Here is a 21,460-nt window from a genome sequence, read left to right as displayed (position 1 = left end):
GTGCTTGGGTAGGTTTTTCATCTGCAACCAGTAGTGTGGCAAATGATGGAAAGGTTTTTAGAACTAGCAAAATGCCCATGCATTGCACGCATCAAGATGCATTTGTATGAGTAGTTTATCTTGTTGGAGATGCTCTAACGTGGCAAACGAGTGCTTTAATGTTTCCCACAAGATGCGCGAGTATTACTAGTAGTATATTTTTCTTGCCATGTTGAGATTTTAAAACCACGAGTGCGAACATGCAGAGGAGCAATGAAGATGAAACATGGGATATTCGGGACATCTTCAAGGAGAGTGGCAAGTTAAAGAGGAGTTGCACCGAACCTGTAAAACGAGCTTTGGTAAGTAACACCCTTTCAATTACTTTCGTGTAGCCTCGTGTTCTTCGATGTGTATATGTTGTATTTTCTGTTTCTCTTAAGCGTGGTGTTCTTCGATGTGTAATAAGAAGAGTCTTAATCGTCCTAATGCTTTCATTTTTAGCTTGATGTAGGAAGTGGGTGTTCTCACCTTGTAGTCTATTTTTATTTATTTATTCATTTTGAATTCACTTCTCCGAGTTCTGTTTATCTGGCTTCTACTAAATGGATCTAGGTTTCTCTGAGTATTGATCTAAAAAAGAAGTAACTTCATGTCAGGATGCAGTTCCTGCGAGGAGGGAAGTATGGTCAACCTCGAGATCATGTTTCCAAAATGAGGCTGGATTACACACAAGGTGACAGTTCCCTAATGATGCTGTATTAGACACAAGGTGCAAATTCCCAGATGATGTTGGATTACACACAAGAAAGGTGGAGTCGTCAGCTATTCGTGTCCTCGTGGCATTAGTAAAGGCCGAAAGAAAGCATGCAGCAGCCCTTGAGAATGTAGTTGAGTTCCTGAAGAAGCGAAAAGAGCAATCAGATGCTCTCTTCACCCAAGCCAAAGAAGAGATGGAAGAAGCCAGAAATAAGCTAGCAGAGGCAGAGTAGGCTAGGCGTCTCCTGCTATCTAAAAATGTTGTCAATACAAAATTTCCTTCATAATAGCTAGGTTCAAATGTTTATCCAGTCAGCATGCATGTTGTGATGTCCGTGCATCTACTGATGTGGCACAAAATGTTTTTTTGGGTCATGTAATAACAGCAATTACTTTCCAAACAATAACAGACGAAGCATTGGACATGGTATAGTTCACGCGCAAGCCCGACATTCCAAGTTCAACTTCCACATCAAACTCATGTTCACAGATATCTGCACATTCATACATAATGTCCACAACCATGATTCACTTCAAAGCCAAAAAAATGTGAGGAGAGTTATAAATAAATAAAATCCTCTACTAGTTCCTGCTACAGTGCGAGCACAACAAGTCAAGATCATGCGTAAATTAATTATATTGTAGTCATTTTTTGTGTTCTAAAATGCCTGCTGGCTCGCGGAAGGACGTGTTGCCGGCACACGCGCGGATTCAATGAGGGCAGGCGGGGCAGTCTTAAGCTAGTTGCACGCGGCGAGGAGGCGTGCTCAGCCGGGCCTGCAGCGAGTGCGGCCCTCTTGGCCGGCGCGCTGGTTCAATGCCTGCGCTATGAGAGGTCGCGTCCATGTCAGAGCAATCACTCCCTCTAGTCCTTTTTTGTTTGGGTATAACAAAATCTCGTTTTCCATTCACATTTTAGTGGTAGGAGTTGTGCGTGTGTGTTTGTGTGAGAGAGAGAGGAGATGGTAGTCGGGGTTGTCTGATGAGTGAACAAATGAATAATGTCAGTCTGGGATGGAGACGAAAAGGAGACCGCAACAAATGTTGTGTCTACAGGAGAGATGGAGAGAGTAATTTTAGTGGTATGAGTCATATGTAGAGACATATAGGGTGTGTGAGAGAATCCCATGGAGAGAAAGACAAAGTGAAAGACGAGTGGAGACTGTGTGTTTGGCGGTGAAAAAGAAAGCTTACGTACCGAGCGATACCAGAGAACAGTAGAGACGTGAGAGATAATGAAAACCGTGTAATTTATAATGATAGGGAGAGTGTGACACTTCTCAAGGGAGACGTCGAGAGACCATGTTTGCGAGGATAGGAGCAACATGAAGTGAGCGTGGGGGTGAGCTGGAGAAAAGAGAGTGATAGCTACCTGAAGGAGCATGCATGCGAGAGAGATGGGCGTGAAAGGAGTGAACAAAAAAGGGATACAAATATTTGAATTCGAGATGATGATACATGTAATCCATACTCGAACCAAAATTGATCTATCAAACATGCATACTCATATGAATTCATGCACATCTATGTTATTTAATATGTAGATATTACTGATCCATACATTTTAGTGGAACATAATTTGGTTAAAAAAATCGAATTCAACCTTAAGATTTCGAGATCATTGTATTTATAAATCATATTATACATATAAAGGAGCAGAATTCTTTGTTGTGCTTTTGAAAGTATATATAAAAAACTGATGTATATAGAATGTAATTCTAATTGAAAATGGATCCCGCCCGAAAAAATATAGAATACAAACGGGATTCGAATTGAGTTGGCACGGTAAATGTGCACTCTGCAAAATTTGAACGAAGCGAGGAAAGTCGCAGTAACCGCCCGAAACCAAAATATGCGAGATGGAAATCACTACTGCCTATCCCTGCCACACAAAGCCTATATGCTGGATTTCTATAGGTTTCGATAGGGGTAGGTTTGTAATTTCACCCAAACGTGACGTAACGGCCTCTCACCCGGATTCATACATGGTGGGCGCCAAAACACAGTGTGTCCTCGGCCGAAATCGACTCCCTCCCCGATTCATATTCATACACGGTGGGTGCCAAAAACAAACTCTCATCGGCAAATATTCGGTGTATGCGAGATTACCACCCTATCCCCAACCGACTAGTGTTGCTGTGATGTAGTAGAAATTTGAAACGGGGGTTAAGTTTGTAAATTTCCTCGCATTTGAGACAAGCGCGCCCTGAGTACATGGTTCCCCCTTCCTCTCTACCTCCCCTTTCCCCATTCATACTCCGTGGGCGCCAAAACACCCTCTTCACCCCACCCTCCTCCGTCCACCGCCGGCCGCCACCCCATCCACCTCCGTCCTCCTCCACCATGCCGGAGCTGATACCCCTATGACGTCGTCCATTAGAAGAGATCGACCTCTCTCATCCATGACTTTGGACCGGGATCCTTGCATCCCGTCCTCTCGCTTCATCCCTGCCGTCGTCCACCTTGCTGGCGCCGCTCCTACGACCGTCTCGTCCACCGCACCCCGCCGCCACCGTCTACCCTCCTAGATCTGCTTCCACGCCGCTGACAGCCATCACTACCGCAGCACCGTCAAATTCTCAGCAGATGCGTACACGGCGCCGCACCAGAGGCGGTACTCTTTCGTATCTTCTCAACTTATTTATCGCAGCAAGAAAATAGATCGCCACTGCTTTACTCTGATTTCTTGTCTTGGTTGCGAAGTGAAAGTGTGTTATATCGACTAGAGGGGGGGTGAATAGGTGATTTTTATGAAATTCTTCACCGAGGAATTTGCCGGTGAGGAAATTCCTTAGCGAAGAACTACTAGCAGCGGAATAAGTACTCAAAGGTAAACATAACAGAATACAAGCATAGTCATCATGATGAAATGAAGACAGGCACAGAGTACAGGAAGCGTAATCACAGGATAACACAGGATGAAGACAAACAGACTGAAGAAATAGAACTGAGGAAATTGAGAAAGTCTTCAATCAAGGTCTTCTAACACAGATATGAACAAACATACAACACAGTTATGAGGAAATGAAAGAGTTGAGGAAATATAACCAGTAAGCTCGGTGAAGACAATGATTTGGTAGACCAGTTCCAATTGCTGTCTCAGTTGTACGTCTGGTTGGAGCGGCTGAGTATTTAAACTCGAGGACACACAGTCCCGGACACCCAGTCAAGGACACTTAGTCCAAGACACCCAATCCTCACCGTATTCTCCTTGAACTAAGGTCACACAGACCTCGTCCAATCACTTGTGGTAAGTCTTCAGGTGACTTCCAAACCTTCACAAACTTGGTCACCCGGTGATCCACGATTCCGCTTGGATGCTCTAGACCATGACGCCTAACCGTCTGGAAGAAGCACAGTCTTCAAAGGTAACAAGCGTCGGATCCACTCAGGATCAATCTCTTCAGTGATGCTCAATCACTTGGGGTTTGTAGGTGTTTGGGTTTTGGGTTTTGGTTTTCCTCACTTGATGATTTTCGCTCAAAGTCCTCGGAGGATGGGTTGCTCTCAAATGACAAGTGTCGGTTTCTCTCGGAGCAGCCTCTCCAGCTAGTGGTTGTAGGGGGCCGCTATTTATAGCCTAGGGAGCAGCCCGACATGATAATACATAAATGCCCTTCAATGATATGACCGTTAGGTGGATAGATATTTTGGGATAGCTGGCGCATAGCACAGCAACGGTCGGAATTCTGAGTAGCAAAATCCTCAGGGCTATCATGTTCCTCACTGTGTAGGCAATCCACACTGGCGAATTCCTAACTCCTCAGTCATGACAAATTCCTCAGAGACCAGAAGAACTTCGTCTCTGTCACTGAAGAAATTGACTGAACTGTATGATATTTCCAATGGCTTCACTCGAAGGGATTGGTAGGTGTAGGCTTTTGAGTTGAGCATCACATGGAAAATTTTCCTTAGTATTTCCTCGACCCCCTTTAACAGTACGGTGTTTCCTATGACTCAAGAAAGAGAAAAACAAAACTATGAAAATGAAAGTATTCAAGCTTCATATTTCTTGCATGAATATCAAGTCTTCACGGAGACACCAATTTCTTCACTTTCAAAGTCTTCATGAAAGTCTTCAGAAATACCAAAATCTTCAGTCGAAGATATTCATTTTTAGGGGTCGACTTTTCCTGTAAATATCAAACTCCTCATAGACTTATAGACCTGTGTACACTCACAAACGCATTAGTCCCTTAACCTATAAGTCTTCAATACACCAAAATCACTAAGGGGCACTAGATGCACTTACAATCTCCCCCTTTTTGGTGATTGATGACAATATAGGTTAAGTTTTCAATGGGGATAAACATATGAAGTGTAACTACTGATATTGAGGAATTTGATTGCAAGATATAGAAGAACTCCCCCTGAAGATGTGCATAGTGAGGAATTTGCTTTTGAAGCAATGCACACTTGAAGAGTTGAATCATGGAGATCTCCCCCTATATCTTGTAATTCATACACGCATTTAACATATAATATGAAGAATTTGAAATGCATGATGAAATATGGTGCCTGATTAAATTCAGCATGCGTGCAATAATATTAACGAGGAATAAGCATGCATCAAGAGTATCAGAGCACAGTGCATCAAAAGTATCAGAGCACCATCGGGTTTAAGATTACAACTCGATCCAATAAAGTTTCAGAAGAACGAGAGTTGTAACTTAGCAAAAAAACGTTGTATATGGGCGATAAAATAGACCCGCTTGAAGACTAACTCAAATTTCTCCCCCTTTGTCATCAAATGACCAAAAGGATCGAAACTGAGGACTAACGCCCCTGAAGATAATCAAGTTGATGAAGGAGCGCCAGCGTTGTTGGGGTCGTTGGTTGATGTAGGGCCTGCCGCAGTGTCGTCTAAATCTTCATGTTCATCAGTGTCGCACGATGAAGAATATGAGCTGGCCACCAGAGAAGGAACCTTTATTCTTGAATTTCTTCGGTGGAGTTGCAGACCAGCCAAAATCTTCATTAAGACCCATGTTCTTCAGATCTTCTTCACCATACAGATGTGACAGGATTGCCCAGGTGCGACCGAAGACTTGATGGAGGTAGTAGTGGTTTTTCTTCACTGCATTGTGTGTGGCAGTCATGTTGTGAAGAAGTGAACCAAACTGACGCTTAACCCATTTGTGATTTTGATCCACCTTCTGGTGAAGACTAAGCAGAAGTTCACGGTCTGTCATCACGCGCGGAGCAGTGGCTTGAGGAGTGGACTTGGGAGCATTGGTAGAGTCATGTGTGGCAGAGTCATCATTGGTAGAATAAGATGTAGCTTTGTGAAACTGACCATCCAATGGACGAATGCCTTCATCAATTACAGCTGGTGCCTTGCCCTTTCCATCAACTAAGGAATATGTCTACTTGAGGACTTCAATTGGGGGCAAGTAGCTGAGATGATTCTGGAAATCAGCTTTGTAGTAGAGTGAAGACCTTGTCCTGAGGAATCTCATTATCCAAGGTGAATAAGGCTTCAGCTAAAACGGAGACAGTGCAACATTGGCCATAGTCCTCATGAAGAAATCGTGATAGTTGACAGGAATGCCATGAACGATGTTGAATACCAGATTATTCATGATGACAACAATTTCCTCATCAGATGAGTCGTGGCCTTTGATAGGACTGATTGTCCTCGTAAGAATACGATAGACAGTTCTGGGCACATACATCAATTCCTTCACAAGGAATTTTGTTCGTGGTGCCTGACCTGGTTTCAAAGGCTTCATCAGCACTTGCATGTAATGATGTGTGAGCTCAGGTTCACTGTAGATGCAGCAAGCTTCTTCAAGGGGAGGATTGAGTGGTAGAGCACGAAGCAATTCAGAGGCTGGTGCAGTGTAGTGAGTGTTTTTAGACATCCAGTCCAGCACCCATGAATTCACATCTTCAGCATTTCCGGTGATGTGCAGCGTTGCATAGAATTGAAGAATCAGTTCTTCATTCCAATCGCAGATGTCAGAGCAAAAATTGAGCACTCCAGCATCGTGAAGAACACTAAGGACTGGTGCGAAGCACGGCAGATATTCCATATCCACGTGAGGAATATGCTCATGGTAGAAAATCTTCTCCTTGTTGAACAACACTGAGGAATAGAATTTGGCTTGACTAGCAGTCCAGAAATGCCTCTTCCTAATGCGAGCAGAGTCATATGGGTTGTAATCTTCGAAGAATATGGCTCGCCGAAGAAATCATCAGCCTTGAACTTTTGCTTGCGTGAGAATGGATCCTTTGGCTTTGGCAGAGGAGTGTCAGTGAGTTGCATCACGACCTCAGGAATCTCAATCGCAGGTTCTTCAGGCTAAGGAATTTCTGGTTCTTCCTCAGTGGTAGTCTGCGTAGTTGGTTGTTCAGCAGCAGCAGTTTCTTCAGCGCTAGTGGCTGGAATTTCCTCATGGACAGATGCAGTGAGATGAGTTTCTTTAGAGCCCGTGTGAACAGTTTGTGTGGGGGACTGAGGAATTTGCTGTAGAGGGGTGAACATTGGAGAGTTTGGATGCTGACTTTCCTAGAATTCATCACTGATTACGGGTGTGGAGCAGCCAATGTCCACATCTTCATCTTCCATTTCTTCAACGCCAGCCTCTTCAGCTGTGAACTGAGGCATGGGCGAGGAGATGATAGGTGTTGAAGGGATCATATCCACTTCAATTTCTTCATCCAACGGTTCAGACGAAGCAGCAGAAGGAGTTTCTTCATCAGATCCGCTGGGGATCACATATTCTTCATCAAAAGGAACAAGGTCCTTTGATGGCCTGGTTGAGATGGGAACATCATCAATTGGATGTGCAAATGAACTTGTCATAGGCTTCATTTTCTTCGGAGCTGAAGAATCTTAAGCAGCTCATGCTTTCCTTTTCTTCACTGCAGCACGCTCTGTAGCCTTGATCTTCTTCACATCTGATGCAGATGGAAGGATTGGAGTTGAAGTTGGTGCAGGAGCAGCTGAGGAATCTGGTTGATTTTCTTCAGGCACAACTGATGCAGTTGCCCTGAGTTCTTCAGTTTCTTCAGGCACACCACTAGTGGGTGCCCTGGCAATTTCTTCAGTGGCTGGAATGCAGTCATCACCCCTGGAACTCACATTTTCTTCAGCAGCCTGATTGTCATCAGCGGTGCTGGCATGTTCTTCAGTCGGCTGAGCAGATGCTTCAGCCTGAGGAATTTCCTGTTGTGTTGGGGTAGCAACATTTGAAGTGAACTGTTCAGTTATCTTTACAAATCTAAGTTTGGCTGCTTGCCAATTAGCATAGTAGGCTTTGAAGTCATCGCTGAGGGTTTTGATTTTAGATTGGATTTTTACAAGTTCATCAGTTGTCATAGTGACAACGTTGTTCTTCAGATATTTCTCCTTTCTGTATTGGGCCTTCTTGATCTGCCTGACCTGATGATATTTCCATTTCTCCTCTTGGATGAAATGAGTCAGCATGTGATTTTGACCAGGTGTCAGCTTGAAGTCAGGCATAGGAGTATTTGGGTCCTTGTGCCAGAGATCAATGTAGTCGAGGATCAGCTTGGGATCCAAAAGTAGTGGCACAGGTGTGCCTTTGGCTCTAGCGGCCCTAACTTGTCTGTCTCTGATGATTTCTGCAAGTTCATCATCATCAGCTTCATCTTCTTCAGGTGGCACTTGGAAAGTGACTTGCTTCTTTTGAGGACTTGGGCGTGGACCTCGTCCAGCAGTGGCCTTGGTCTTCAGCAGAGTGGGGCCAGATGAAGAATTTGGTGCAGCTGAGGAGCTTGCTGAAACACCAGAGGCAATGGAGATGCATGTAGTCCTTTGGCACGAGGCCAGATGTGCAGGTGCTGAGGACTTTGTCGGAACAGCTGAGGACTTTGGAGGAAGTGCTGAGGATTTTGAGGGAGCAGCTTGAGGGATTGGTCGTGAGGACTTTGAAGAGTCTGGCCGTGAGGGCGCAGCTGAGGAACTTGGCCGTGAGGGCACTCTTGGTGAAGCACTTGGCTTATGAGTAGGCTTCTTAGACATGGATTTCCTTGGCTTGACAGAGGCCTCAGCAGAGGCAGCAGCAGCGACAATAGAGTCTTCATTGAATTTCCTCACTGCTTCTCTCGCTTGCTTGGCCAGCTTGGCTTGGCGCTTGGCCCATTCATTAGGATAGTCCTCATCGCGCTTGAGGCCGGTGGGATCAGCGATTTGGCCAGGTGCCAATGGGGGTCTTGGGCATGGAGGATTGAGTGCGAATTTCTTCATGTACTTAGGAGTGACATATCTGTACTCCCTCCATTCTCTTGCCCATCTCCTCTCTATCTTCTGAATGCGCACTTTGTGCTCATTCTTGGTTTCCTCAGTAGGTGTGCAGTACCCAGCATATATGTCATCAGGGATTTCAAACGCTGTATTTACCTCAGGCCTCTTTCCTCCCTTCTGTGGCTTCTTACCATCAGCCATTTTCTTCAGTTGAGGAATTTGAACAATTGAATTCTCTAAAGAAGTATGCAACTTTTCTTCGAGGAATGCTGCAAATGAGTTAAGTTGATGAGAACCTAGTGATTCAGCAGCGGACATGTGTACCTGTGAACAGAGTATAGTTGCGAGGAATTTGGAGAGGTGAGGTGAAACAGTGGAGTTTGTCGGTGTAGATCTTCCACGCCCTAACTTGGCGAAGGAAGACGTCTACGGCGGCGGCGGAGGTGAAGATTTCCGCGGTCGGTGCAAGTACGACCACGACGAGGTCGAGGCAGTGAAGCTCTTCCTCACCGGCGATGATGGAGTAGCGGTGGCGCTAGGGTTTGGGAAGCTCGAGTGGGAGAGAGAGATCGAGCGGAGTAAAGGAAGTGAGGAAGGGATGAGGGGGTATTTATAGTAGCAGCAAAAAACTGTTCGCCCGAAGATTTGGGACGAACGTGCCCCTGACCCTTCTCCTTCGCACGACATGTGTCACCCACGTACTGTGTAGTGGATATCGTGTAAGATCGTGGGTGAATTAAAAATTTATTGTGGGATGCGGAACGATTTGAGCGGCAAAACTGAAAATTTGGATAAGATTAGTTTTAAAGTTCCGTTCGCAATTTCTTCAGCTGACAATGACACAGTGAAGATTTTGAATGAGTTTCAAATAGAATGCACATGAAGAATTTGTGAACAGATTGGGTTGAGTATAGCATAGAGGGGAAGGGTCCGATCACATTCACTTAGCAGAAAACCAACTTGAAGAAATAGCAATAAATGAATGCTGTAGAGGACATAAACTCATATATATATATATATGTATATATATAGCCAATGAAGAAAAACAACGGAACCAGTGAAGACTATGCAAAGTTGAAGAATATGAATAATTTGAGGAATTTCAACTTTTGGTGGTGGCGTGACCCACCGTATAAGAATGATGATTTCAGACACCACGTACAATTATCGTAGGGTTCTGAGAATCAAATTCTTCATTAATTTCTTCATACTAAGAGTGTTATTCTTCATTGATTGAAGTAAAATGTTTCTTCATGTGTTGCACATCTAAGTCATCAATTTTGCATAAGTGTTAGGATGAGTGTCCTTTTCACAGAACATTCGAAGATTCTACGATATTTAGCTCACAGTGCAACTTGCTAAATCTCTTCTCATCCAAGGGCTTTGTGAAGATATCGGCTAGCTGTTCTTCAGTCTTCACATGCTCAATAGAAATGTCGCCCTTCAACACATGATCACGAAGAAAATGATGACGAATCTGAATGTGCTTTGTCTTCGAGTGCTGAACTGGGTTGTGAGCAATCTTGATGGCACTCTCATTGTCACAGAAGAGAGGTACATTCTTCATGTTGACGCCGTAGTCCTTGAGAGTTTGCTTCATCCATAGCAATTGGGCACAGCAAGAACCAGCGGCAATGTACTCAGCTTCGGCAGTAGATAGTGATACGCAGTTCTGTTTCTTCGAGGACCAACAGACCAAAGATCGTCCGAGGAAATGACATGTACCAGATGTTGACTTGCAATCCACACGATCACCAGCATAGTCAGAGTCAGAATATCCAACAAGATCAAAAGCCGAGCCCTTGGGGTACCATAATCCAAGTGTTGGTGTGTGAGCTAGATATTGAAGAATATGCTTCACAGCCTTATGGTGTCATTCCTTCGGTGCAGCTTGAAATCGGGCACACATGCAAACACTAAGCATTATATCTGGCCTAGATGCACATAAGTATAATAAGGAACCTATCATGGAGCAGTATACCTTATGATCGAAGTCAATACCATTTTCATCAGTGCACAGATGGCCATTTGTCGGCATAGGAATTTTGACGCCTTTGCAATCTTGCATGCCGAATTTCCTCAGTACATCCTTGAGGTATTTCTCCTGAGATATGAATATGCCATTGTGTTGTTGACGAATTTGAAGACCTAAGAAAAATTTCAACTCTCCCATACTAGAAATTTGATATTCTTCACTCATCATATAGGCAAATTCATCACTATAACATTGGTCAGTACAGCCAAAGATAATATCATCAACATATACTTGGCACACAAACAATTCACCATCTTAAGATTTAGTGAAAAGAGTGTTGGAAATATGCCCTAGAGGCAATAATAAATTGGTTATTATTATATTTCCTTGTTCATGATAATCATTTATTATCCATGCTAGAATTGTATTGATAGGAAACTCAGATACATGTGTGGATACATAGACAACACCATGTCCCTAGTAAGCCTCTAGTTGACTAGCTCGTTAATCAATAGATGGTTACAGTTTCCTGACCACGGACATTGGATGTCGTTGATAACGGGATCACATCATTAGGAGAATGATGTGATGGACAAGACCCAATCCTAAGCTTAGCACAAGGATCGTGTAGTTCGTTCGCTAAAGCTTTTCTAATGTCAACTATCATTTCCTTAGACCATGAGATTGTGCAACTCCCGGATACCGTAGGAATACTTTGGGTGTGCCAAACGTCACAACGTAACTGGGTGACTATAAAGGTGCACTACGGGTATCTCCGAAAGTGTCTGTTGGGTTGGCACAAATCGAGACTGGGATTTGTCACTCCGTGTGACGGAGAGGTATCTCTGGGCCCACTCGGTAGGACATCATCATAATGTGCACAATGTGATCAAGGAGTTGATCACGGGATGATGTGTTACGGAACGAGTAAAGAGACTTGCCGGTAACGAGATTGAACAAGGTATCGGGATACCAACGATCGAATCTCGGGCAAGTATCGTACCGCTAGACAAAGGGAATTGTATACGGGATTGATTGAATCCTCGACATCGTGGTTCATCCGATGAGATCATCGTGGAGCATGTGGGAGCCAACATGGGTATCCAGATCCCGCTGTTGGTTATTGGCCGGAGAGTCGTCCCGGTCATGTCTACGTGTCTCCCGAACTCGTAGGGTCTACACACTTAAGGTTCGGTGACGCTAGGGTTGTAGGGATATGTATATGCAGTAACCCGAATGTTGTTCGGAGTCCCGGATGAGATCCCGGACGTCACGAGGAGTTCCAGAATGGTCTGGAGGTAAATAATTATATATAGGAAGTGCTATTTCGGGCACCGGGACAAGTTTCGGGGTCACCGGTATTGTACCGGGACCACCGGAAGGGTCCCGGGGGTCCACCGGGTGGGGTCACCTGTCCCGGAGGGCCCCATGGGCTGAAGTGGGAAGGGATCCAGCCCAAAGTGGGCTGGGGCGCCACTTCCCTCTAGGGCCCATGCGCCTAGGGTGGAAAAACCCTAGGGGAAGAGTCCCAAAGGGGGAAGGCACCCCCTAGGTGCCTTGGGGAGGAGGGACTCCTCTCTTGGCCGCCGCCCCCCTAGGAGATTGCATCTCCTAGGGCCGGCGCCCCCTCCCTAGGCTCCCTATATATAGTGGGGGAAGGAGGGCCTCTCACCCTACGCCTTGGTGCCTCCCTCTCCCTCTCCAACACCTCCTCATCCTCCATAGAGCTTAGCGAAGCCCTGCTGGAGTACTGCAGCTCCATCACCACCACGCCGTTGTGCTGCTGCTGGAGCCATCTCCATCGACCTCTCCTCCCCCCTTGCTGGATCAAGAAGGAGGAGACATCGCTGCTCCGTACGTGTGTTGAACGCGGAGGTGCCGTCCGTTTGGCGCTAGGATCATCGGTGATTTGGATCACGACGAGTACGACTCCATCAACCAGTTCTCTTGAACGCTTCTGCGTGCGATCTACAATGGTATGTAGATCCACTCCTCCCTCGTTGCTAGATGACTCCATAGATAGATCTTGGTGACACGTAGGAAAATTTTGAATTTATGCTACGTTCCCCTAACAGTGGCATCATGAGCTAGGTCTATGCGTAGTTACTATGCACGAGTAGAACACAAAGTAGTTGTGGGTGTTGATTTTGTTCAATATGCTTACCGTTACTAGTCCAATCTTGATTCGGCGGCACTGTAGAATGAAGCGGCCCGGACCGACCTTACACGTACTCTTACGTGAGACTGGTTCCACCGACAGACATGCACTAGTTGCATAAGGTGGCTAGCGGGTGTCTGTCTCTTCCAATTTAGTCGGATCGGATTCGATGAAAAGGGTCCTTATGAAGGGTAAATAGCAATTGGCATATCACGTTGTGGTTTTTGCGTAGGTAAGAAAGGTTCTTGCTAGAAACGCATAGCAGCCACGTAAAACATGCAAACAACAATTAGAGGACGTCTAACTTGTTTTTGGAGGGTATGCTATGTGATGTGATATGGCCAAAGGATGTGATGAATGATATATGTGATGTATGAGATGATCATGTTCTTGTAATAGGAATCACGACTTGCATGTCGATGAGTATGACAACCGGTAGGAGCCATAGGAGTTGTCTTAATTTATTTATGACCTGCATGTGAACATAAACATCATGTAATTACTTTACTTTATTGCTAACCGTTAGCTGTAGTAGTACAAGTAACAGTTGGCGAGGCAACTTCATGGAGACACGATGATGGAGATCATGGTGTCATGCCGGTGACGATGATGATCATGGAGCCCCGAAGATGAAGATCAAAAGGAGCAATATGATATTGGCCATATCATGTCACTATTTGATTGCATGTGATGTTTATCATGTTTATACATCTTATTTGCTTAGAACGACGGTAGTAAATAAGATGATCCCTCACCAAAATTTCAAGAAGGTGTTCCCCCTAACTGTGCACCGTTGCGACAGTTTGTTGTTTCGAAGCACCACGTGATGATCAGGTGTGATAGATTCTTACATTCAATTCAACGGGTGTTGACGAGCCTAGCATGTACAGACACGGCCTCAGAACACATGCGAAACACTTAGGTTGACTTGACGAGCCTAGCATGTACAGACATGGCCTCGGAACACAAGAGACCGAAAGGTCGAACATGAGTCGTATGGAAGATACGATCAACATGAAGATGTTCACCGATGTTGACTAGTCCGTGTCACGTGATGATCGGACACGGCCTAGTTGACTCAGATCATGTAATCACTTAGATGACTAGAGGGATGTCTATCTGAGTGGGAGTTCATAAGATGAACTTATTTATCCTGAACATAGTCAAAAGGTCTTCGCAAATTATGTCGTAGCTCGCGCTTCAGTTCTACTGTTTAGATATGTTCCTAGAGAAAATTTAGTTGAAAGATGATAGTAGCAATTATGCGGACTAGGTCCGTAAACTGAGGATTGTCCTCATTGCTTCATAGAAGGCTTATGTCCTTAATGCACCACTCAGTGTGCTGAACCTCGAACGTCTGTGGATGTTGCGAACATCTGACATACACATTTTGATAACTACGTGATAGTTCAGTTAAACGGTTTAGAATTGAGGCACCGAAAATGGTTTTGAAACGTCGCGAAACATATGAGATGTTTCGAGGGCTGAAATTGGGATTTCAGGCTCGTGCCCACGTCAAGAGGTATAAGACCTCCGACGATTTTCTTAGCCCACAAACTAAGGGAGAAAAGCTCAATTGTTGAGCTTGTGCTCAGATTGTCTGAGTACAACAATCATTTGAATCGAGTGGGAGTTGATCTTCCAGATGAGATAGTGATGTTTCTCCAAAGTCATTACCACCAAGCTGCTAGAGCTTCGTGATGAACTATAATATATCAGGGACATATATGATGATCCTTGAGATATTCGCGATGTTTGTAGAAATCAAGAAGGAGCATCAATTGTTGATGGTTGGTGAAACCACTAGTTTCAAGAAAGGCAAGGGCAAGAAAGGGATACTTCATGGAACAACAAATCAGTTGCTGTTCTAGTGAAGAAACCCAAATTTGAACCCAAGCCCGAGACTAAGTGCTTCTGTAATAAAGGGAACAACCACTAGAGCAGAATTACCCTAGATACTTGGTAGATGAGAAGGCTGGCAAAGTCGATAGAAGTATATTGGATATACATTGTGTTAATGTATACTTTACTAGTACTCCTAGTAGCACCAGGGTATTAGATACCGGTTCGGTTGCTAAGTATTAGTTACTCGAAATAAAAGCTACGGAATAAACGGAGGCTAGCTAAAGGTGAGATGACGATATGTGTTGGAAGTATTTCCAAGGTTGATCAAATATCGTACGCTCCCTCTACCGTAGAGATTGGTGTTGAGCATAGACATGATTGGATTATGTCTATCGCAATATGGTTATTCATTTAAGAAGAATAATGGTTACTCTGTTTATTTGAATAATACCTTCAATGGTCTTACACCTAAAACGAATGGTTTATTGAATCTCGATCGTAGTGATACACATGTTCATGCCAAAAGATAGTAATGATAGTACCACCTACTTGTGGCACTGCCACGTAAGTCATATCGGTATAAAACGCATGAAGAAGCTCCATGTTGATGGATCTTTGGGCTCACTCGTTTTTGAAAAGTTTGAGACATGCGAACCATGTCTATTGGTGTATATGCATGAAGAAACTCCATGCAAATGGACCGTTTGGACTCACTTGATTTTGAATCACTTGAGACATGCAAATCATACCACATGGGCAAGATGAGTGAAAGCCTCGTTTTCAGTAAAATGGAACTAGAAAGCAACTTGTTGGAAGTAATACATTTTGATGTGTGCAGTCCAATGAGTGCTGAGGCATGTAGTGGGTATCGTTATGTTCTTACTTCACAGATGATTTGAGTAGATGTTGAGTATATTTACTTGATGAATCACGAGTCTGAATTATTGAAAGGTTCAAGTAATTTCAGGGTGAAGTTGAAAGATCATCGTGACAAGAGGATAAAATATCTATGATATGATCATAGAGATGAATATCTGAATTACGAGTTTGGCATAGAATTAAGACACTGTGGAAATTGTTTCACAACTAATACAGCCTGGAACACCATAGTGTGATGGTGTGTCCGAACATCATAACTGCACCCTATTGGATATGATGCATAACATGATGTCTCTTATCGAATTACCACGATAGTTTATGGGTTAGGCATTAGAGACAACCACATTCACTTTAAATAGGGCACCACGTAATTCTGATGAGATGACACCGTATGAACTATGGTTTAGGGAAACCTAAGCTGTCATTTCTTAAAAGTTTGGGGCTGCGACACTTATGTGAAAAAGTTTCAGGCTGATAAGCTCGAACCCAAAACGGATAAATGCATCTTCATAGGACACCCAAAACAGTTGGGTATACCTCCTGTCTCAGATCCGAAAGCAATAAGGGATTGTTTCTAGAATCGGGTCCTTTCTCGAGGAAAAGTTTCTCTCGAAGGAATTGAGTGGGAGGATGGTGGAGACTTGATGAGGTTATTGAACCGTCACTTCAACTAGTGTGTGGCAGGGCACAGGAAGTTGTTCCTGTGGCACCTACACCAATTGAAGTGGAAGCTTATGATAGTGATCATGAAACTTCAGATCAAGTCACTACCAAACCTCGTGGGATGACAAGGATGCGTACTACTTCAGAGTGGTACGTAATCCTGTCTTGGAAGTCATGTTGCTAGACAACAATGAACCTACGAGCTATGGAGAAGCGATGGTGGGCCTGGATTCCAAAATGGCTCGAGGCCATAAAATCTGAGAGAGGATCCATGTACGAAAACAAAGTGTAGACTTTGGCAGAACGGCTCGATGGTCGTAAGGCTATTGAGTATAGATGGATTTTAAAAGGAAGACGGACAATGATGGTAAGTATCACCATTAAGAAAGCTCGACTTGTCGTTAAGATTTTTTTCGACAAGTTCAAGGAGTTGACTATGATGAGACTTTCTCACTCGTAGCGATGCTAAGAGTCTGTTGGAATTATATTAGCGATTACTGCATTATTTATGAAATCTTGCAGATAGGATGTCAAAAAACATTGTTTTCTCAATGATTTTCTTGAGGAAAGGTTGTATGTGATACAACCGGAAGGTTTTTTCAATCCTGAAAGATGCTAATAAGTATGCAAAGCTCCAGCAATCCTTCTAAGGACTGAGTAAGCATCTCGGAGTTGGAATGTATGCTTTGATAAGATGATCAAAGTTTTGGGTGTATACAAAGTTTATGAGAAACTTGTATTTCCAAAGAAGTGAGTGGGAGAATTATAGAATTTCTGATGAATATATGTTGTTGACATATTGTTGATCAGAAATGACGTAGAATTTCTGGAAATCATATAGGGTTATTTGGAAAGTGTTTTTCAATGGAAAGCCTGGATTAAGCTACTTGAACATTGAGCATCAAGATCTATAAGGATAGATCAAAACGCTTAATGGTACTTTCAAATGAGCACATACCTTGACATGATCTTGAAGGTGTTCAAGATGAATCAGTCAAAGAAGGAGTTCTTGCCTGAGTTGTAAGGTATGAAGTTAAGACTTAAAGCTCGACCACGGCAGAATAGAGAGAAAGGACGAAGGTCATCCCCTATGCTTAAGACGTAGGCTCTACAGTATGCTATGCTATGTACCGCACCCGAGGTGTGCCTTGCCATGAGTCAGTCAAGGGGTACAAGAGTGATCTAAGAATGGATCACAGGACATCGGTCAAAGTTATCCTTAGTAACTAGTGGACTAAGGAATTTTCTCGATTATGGAGGTGGTAAAAGAGTTCGTCGTAAAGGGTTACGCCGATGCAAACTTTGACACTAAATCCAGATTATTCTGAGTAGTAAAACTGGATTCGTATAGTAGAACAGTTATTTAGAATAGCTCCAAATGTAGCATAGTAGTTGCATCTACAAGATGACATAGAAATTTGCAAAGTACATACGGATCTGAAAGATTCAGACCCGTTGACTATAACATCTCTCACAAGCATAACATGATCAAACCCAGAACTCATCGAGTGTTAATCACATGGTAATGTGAACTAGATTATTGACTCTAGTAAACTCTTTGGGTGTTAGTCACATGGGGATGTGACCTTGAGTGTTAGTCACATAGCGATGTGAACTGGATTATTGACTCTAGTGCAAGTGGGAGACTATTGGAAATATGCCCTAGAGGCAATAATAAATTGGTTATTATTATATTTCTTTGTTCATGATAATCGTTTATTATCCATGCTAGAATTGTATTGATAGGAAACTCAGATACATGTGTGGATACATAGACAACACCATGTCCCTAGTAAGCCTCTAGTTGACTAGCTCGTTAATCAATAGATGGTTACGGTTTCCTGACCACGGACATTGGATGTCGTTGATAATGGGATCACATCATTAGGAGAATGATGTGATGGACAAGACCCAATCCTAAGCCTAGCACAAGGATCGTGTAGTTCGTTCGCTAAAGCTTTTCTAATGTCAAGTATCATTTCCTTAGACCATGAGATTGTGCAACTCCCGGATACCGTAGGAATACTTTGGGTGTGCCAAACGTCACAACGTAACTGGGTGACTATAAAGGTGCACTACGGGTATCTCCGAAAGTGTCTGTTAGGTGGGCACGAATCGAGACTGGGATTTGTCACTCCGTGTGACAGAGAGGTATCTCTGGGCCCACTCGGTAGGACATCATCATAATGTGCACAATGTGATCAAGGAGTTGATCACGGGATGATGTGTTACGGAATGAGTAAAGAGACTTGCCAGTAACGAGATTGAACAAGGTATCGGGATACCGACGATCGAATCACGGGCAAGTATCGTACCGCTAGACAAAGGGAATTGTATACGGGATTGATTGAATCCTTGACATCGTGGTTCATCCGATGAGATCATCATGGAGCATGTGGGAGCCAACATCGGTATCCAGATCCCGCTGTTGGTTATTGGCCGGAGAGTCATCTCGGTCATGTCTACGTGTCTCCCGAACCCGTAGGGTCTACACACTTAAGGTTCGGTGACGCTAGGGTTGTAGGGATATGTATATGCAGTAACCCGAATGTTGTTCGGAGTCCCGGATGAGATCCCGGACGTCACGAGGAGTTCCGGAATGGTCCGGAGGTAAAGAATTATATATAGGAAGTGCTATTTCGGCCATCAGGACAAGTTTTGGGGTCACCGGTATTGTACCGGGACCACCGGAAGGGTCCCGGGGGTCCACCGGGTGGGGCCACCTGTCCTGGAGGGCCCCATGGGCTGAAGTGGGAAGGGATCCAGCCCAAAGTGGGCTGGGGCGCCACTTCCCTCTAGGGCTCATGCGCCTAGGGTGGAAAAACCCTAGGGGAAGAGTCCCAAAGGGGGAAGGCACCCCCTAGGTGCCTTGGGGAGGAGGGACTCCTCCCTTGGCCGCCGCCCCCCCTAGGAGATTGCATCTCCTAGGGCCTGCGCCCCCTCCCTAGGCTCCCTATATATAGTGGGGGAAGGAGGGCCTCTCACCCTACGCCTTGGTGCCTCCCTCTCCCTCTCCAACACCTCCTCATCCTCCATAGAGCTTAGCGAAGCCCTGCCGGAGTACTGCAGCTCCATCACCACCACGCCGTTGTGCTGCTCCTGGAGCCATCTCCATCAACCTATCCTCCCCCCTTGATGGATCAAGAAGGAGGAGACGTCGCTGCTCCGTACGTGTGTTTAACGCGGAGGTGCCGTCCGTTCGGCGCTAGGATCATCGGTGATTTGGATCACAATGAGTACGACTCCATCAACCCAGTTCTCTTGAACGCTTCCGCGCGCGATCCCTCCCTCGTTGCTAGATGACTCCATAGATAGATCTTGGTGACACGTAGGAAAATTTTGAATTTATGCTATGTTCCCCAACAAAGAGTAGGGTCGAGTGAACCGGGTTTGAAGCCTTTCTTCATGAAGAGTTCCTTCAAGGTATCATACCAAGCCCGTGGGGCCTGCTTGAGGCCATAGAGGGCCTTGTTGAGTCTGAAGACTTTGTCAGGATTCTTTGGATCTTCAAAACCTGGGGGTTGAGCAACATATACTTCTTCCTCAAGCTTACCATTGAGGAATGCACTTTTTGTTGGGTAACGTAGCAGAAATTTAAAATTTTCTACGCATCACCAAGATCAATCTATGGAGTAATCTAGCAACGAGGGGAAGGAGAGTGCATCTACATACCCTTGTAGATCGCTAAGTGGAAGCGTTCAAGTGAACGGGGTTGATGGAGTCGTACTCGTCGTGATCCAAATCACCGATGATCCTAGCGCCGAACGGACGGCACCTCCGCGTTCAACACGCGTACGAAACGGGGATGTCTCCCACACCTTGATCCAGCAAGGAGGAGGGAGAGGTTGAGGAAGAGAGTTCAATAGCAGCACGACGGCGTGGTGGTGATGGATCTCGTGGTTCTCCAGCAGGGCTTCGCCAAGCACTATGGAGGAGGAGGAGGTGTAGGAGGAGGGAGGGCTGTGCCAGGTTCAAGGTTGTGGCCGCCCTCCCACCCCTCCACTATTTTTAGGTGGGGGAGAGGGGGGCCGGCCCCCCTAGATCCCATCTAGGGTTGGGGGCGGCGGCCAAGGGGGGGAGGATTGCCTCCCAAGTCAAGTGGAGGCCCTCCCCTTTAGGGTTTCCCCTCTCCCATGCGCATGGGCCTTGGGGGGGCTAGTGCCCTTGGCCCATTAAGGTTAGGGATCCTCCCTATAGCCCATGCTGCTGTATTGGACGTGGTGGAACATTTTCCGGACCTCCAGACCCCTCCGGAATCCTCCGGAACCTTCCGGAAGCTTCTCGGTACAATACCGGAAAAAATCGAACTTTTCCCGGAACCCGAACAACAACTTTCCATATATAAATCTTTACCTCTGGACCATTCCGGAACTCCTCGTGACATCCGGGATCTCATCCGGGACTCCGAAAAACATTCGGTAATCACATACAAGTCTTCCTAATAACCCTAGCGTCATCGAACCTTAAGTGTGTAGACCCTACGGGTTCGGGAACCATGCAGACATGACCGAGACAACTCTCCGGCCAATAACCAACAGCGGGATCTGGATACCCATGTTTGCTCCCACATGTTCCATGATGATCTCATCGGATGTACCACAATGTCGAGGATTTCAATCAATCCCGTATTCAATTCCCTTTGTCTAGCGGTACGATACTTGCCCGAGATTCGATCGTTGGTATCCCGATACCTTGTTCAATCTCGTTATCGGCAAGTCTCTTTACTCGTTCCGTAACACATCATCCCGTGATCAACTCCTTGGTCACATTGTGCACATTATCATGATGTCCTACCGAGTGGGCCCAGAGATACCTCTCCGTTTACACGGAGTGACAAATCCCAGTCTCGATTCGTGCCAACCCAACAGACATTTTCGAAGATACCTGTAGTGTACCTTTATGGCCACCCAGTTACGTTGTGACGTTTGGCACACCTAAAGCACTCCTACGGTATCCGGGAGTTGCACAATCTCATGGTCTAAGGAAATGA

Source organism: Triticum dicoccoides, chromosome 4A, assembly GCF_002162155.2.
Source record: "Triticum dicoccoides isolate Atlit2015 ecotype Zavitan chromosome 4A, WEW_v2.0, whole genome shotgun sequence".
Lineage (NCBI taxonomy): Eukaryota > Viridiplantae > Streptophyta > Magnoliopsida > Poales > Poaceae > Triticum > Triticum dicoccoides.
This window is presented reverse-complemented; position numbering follows the sequence as displayed.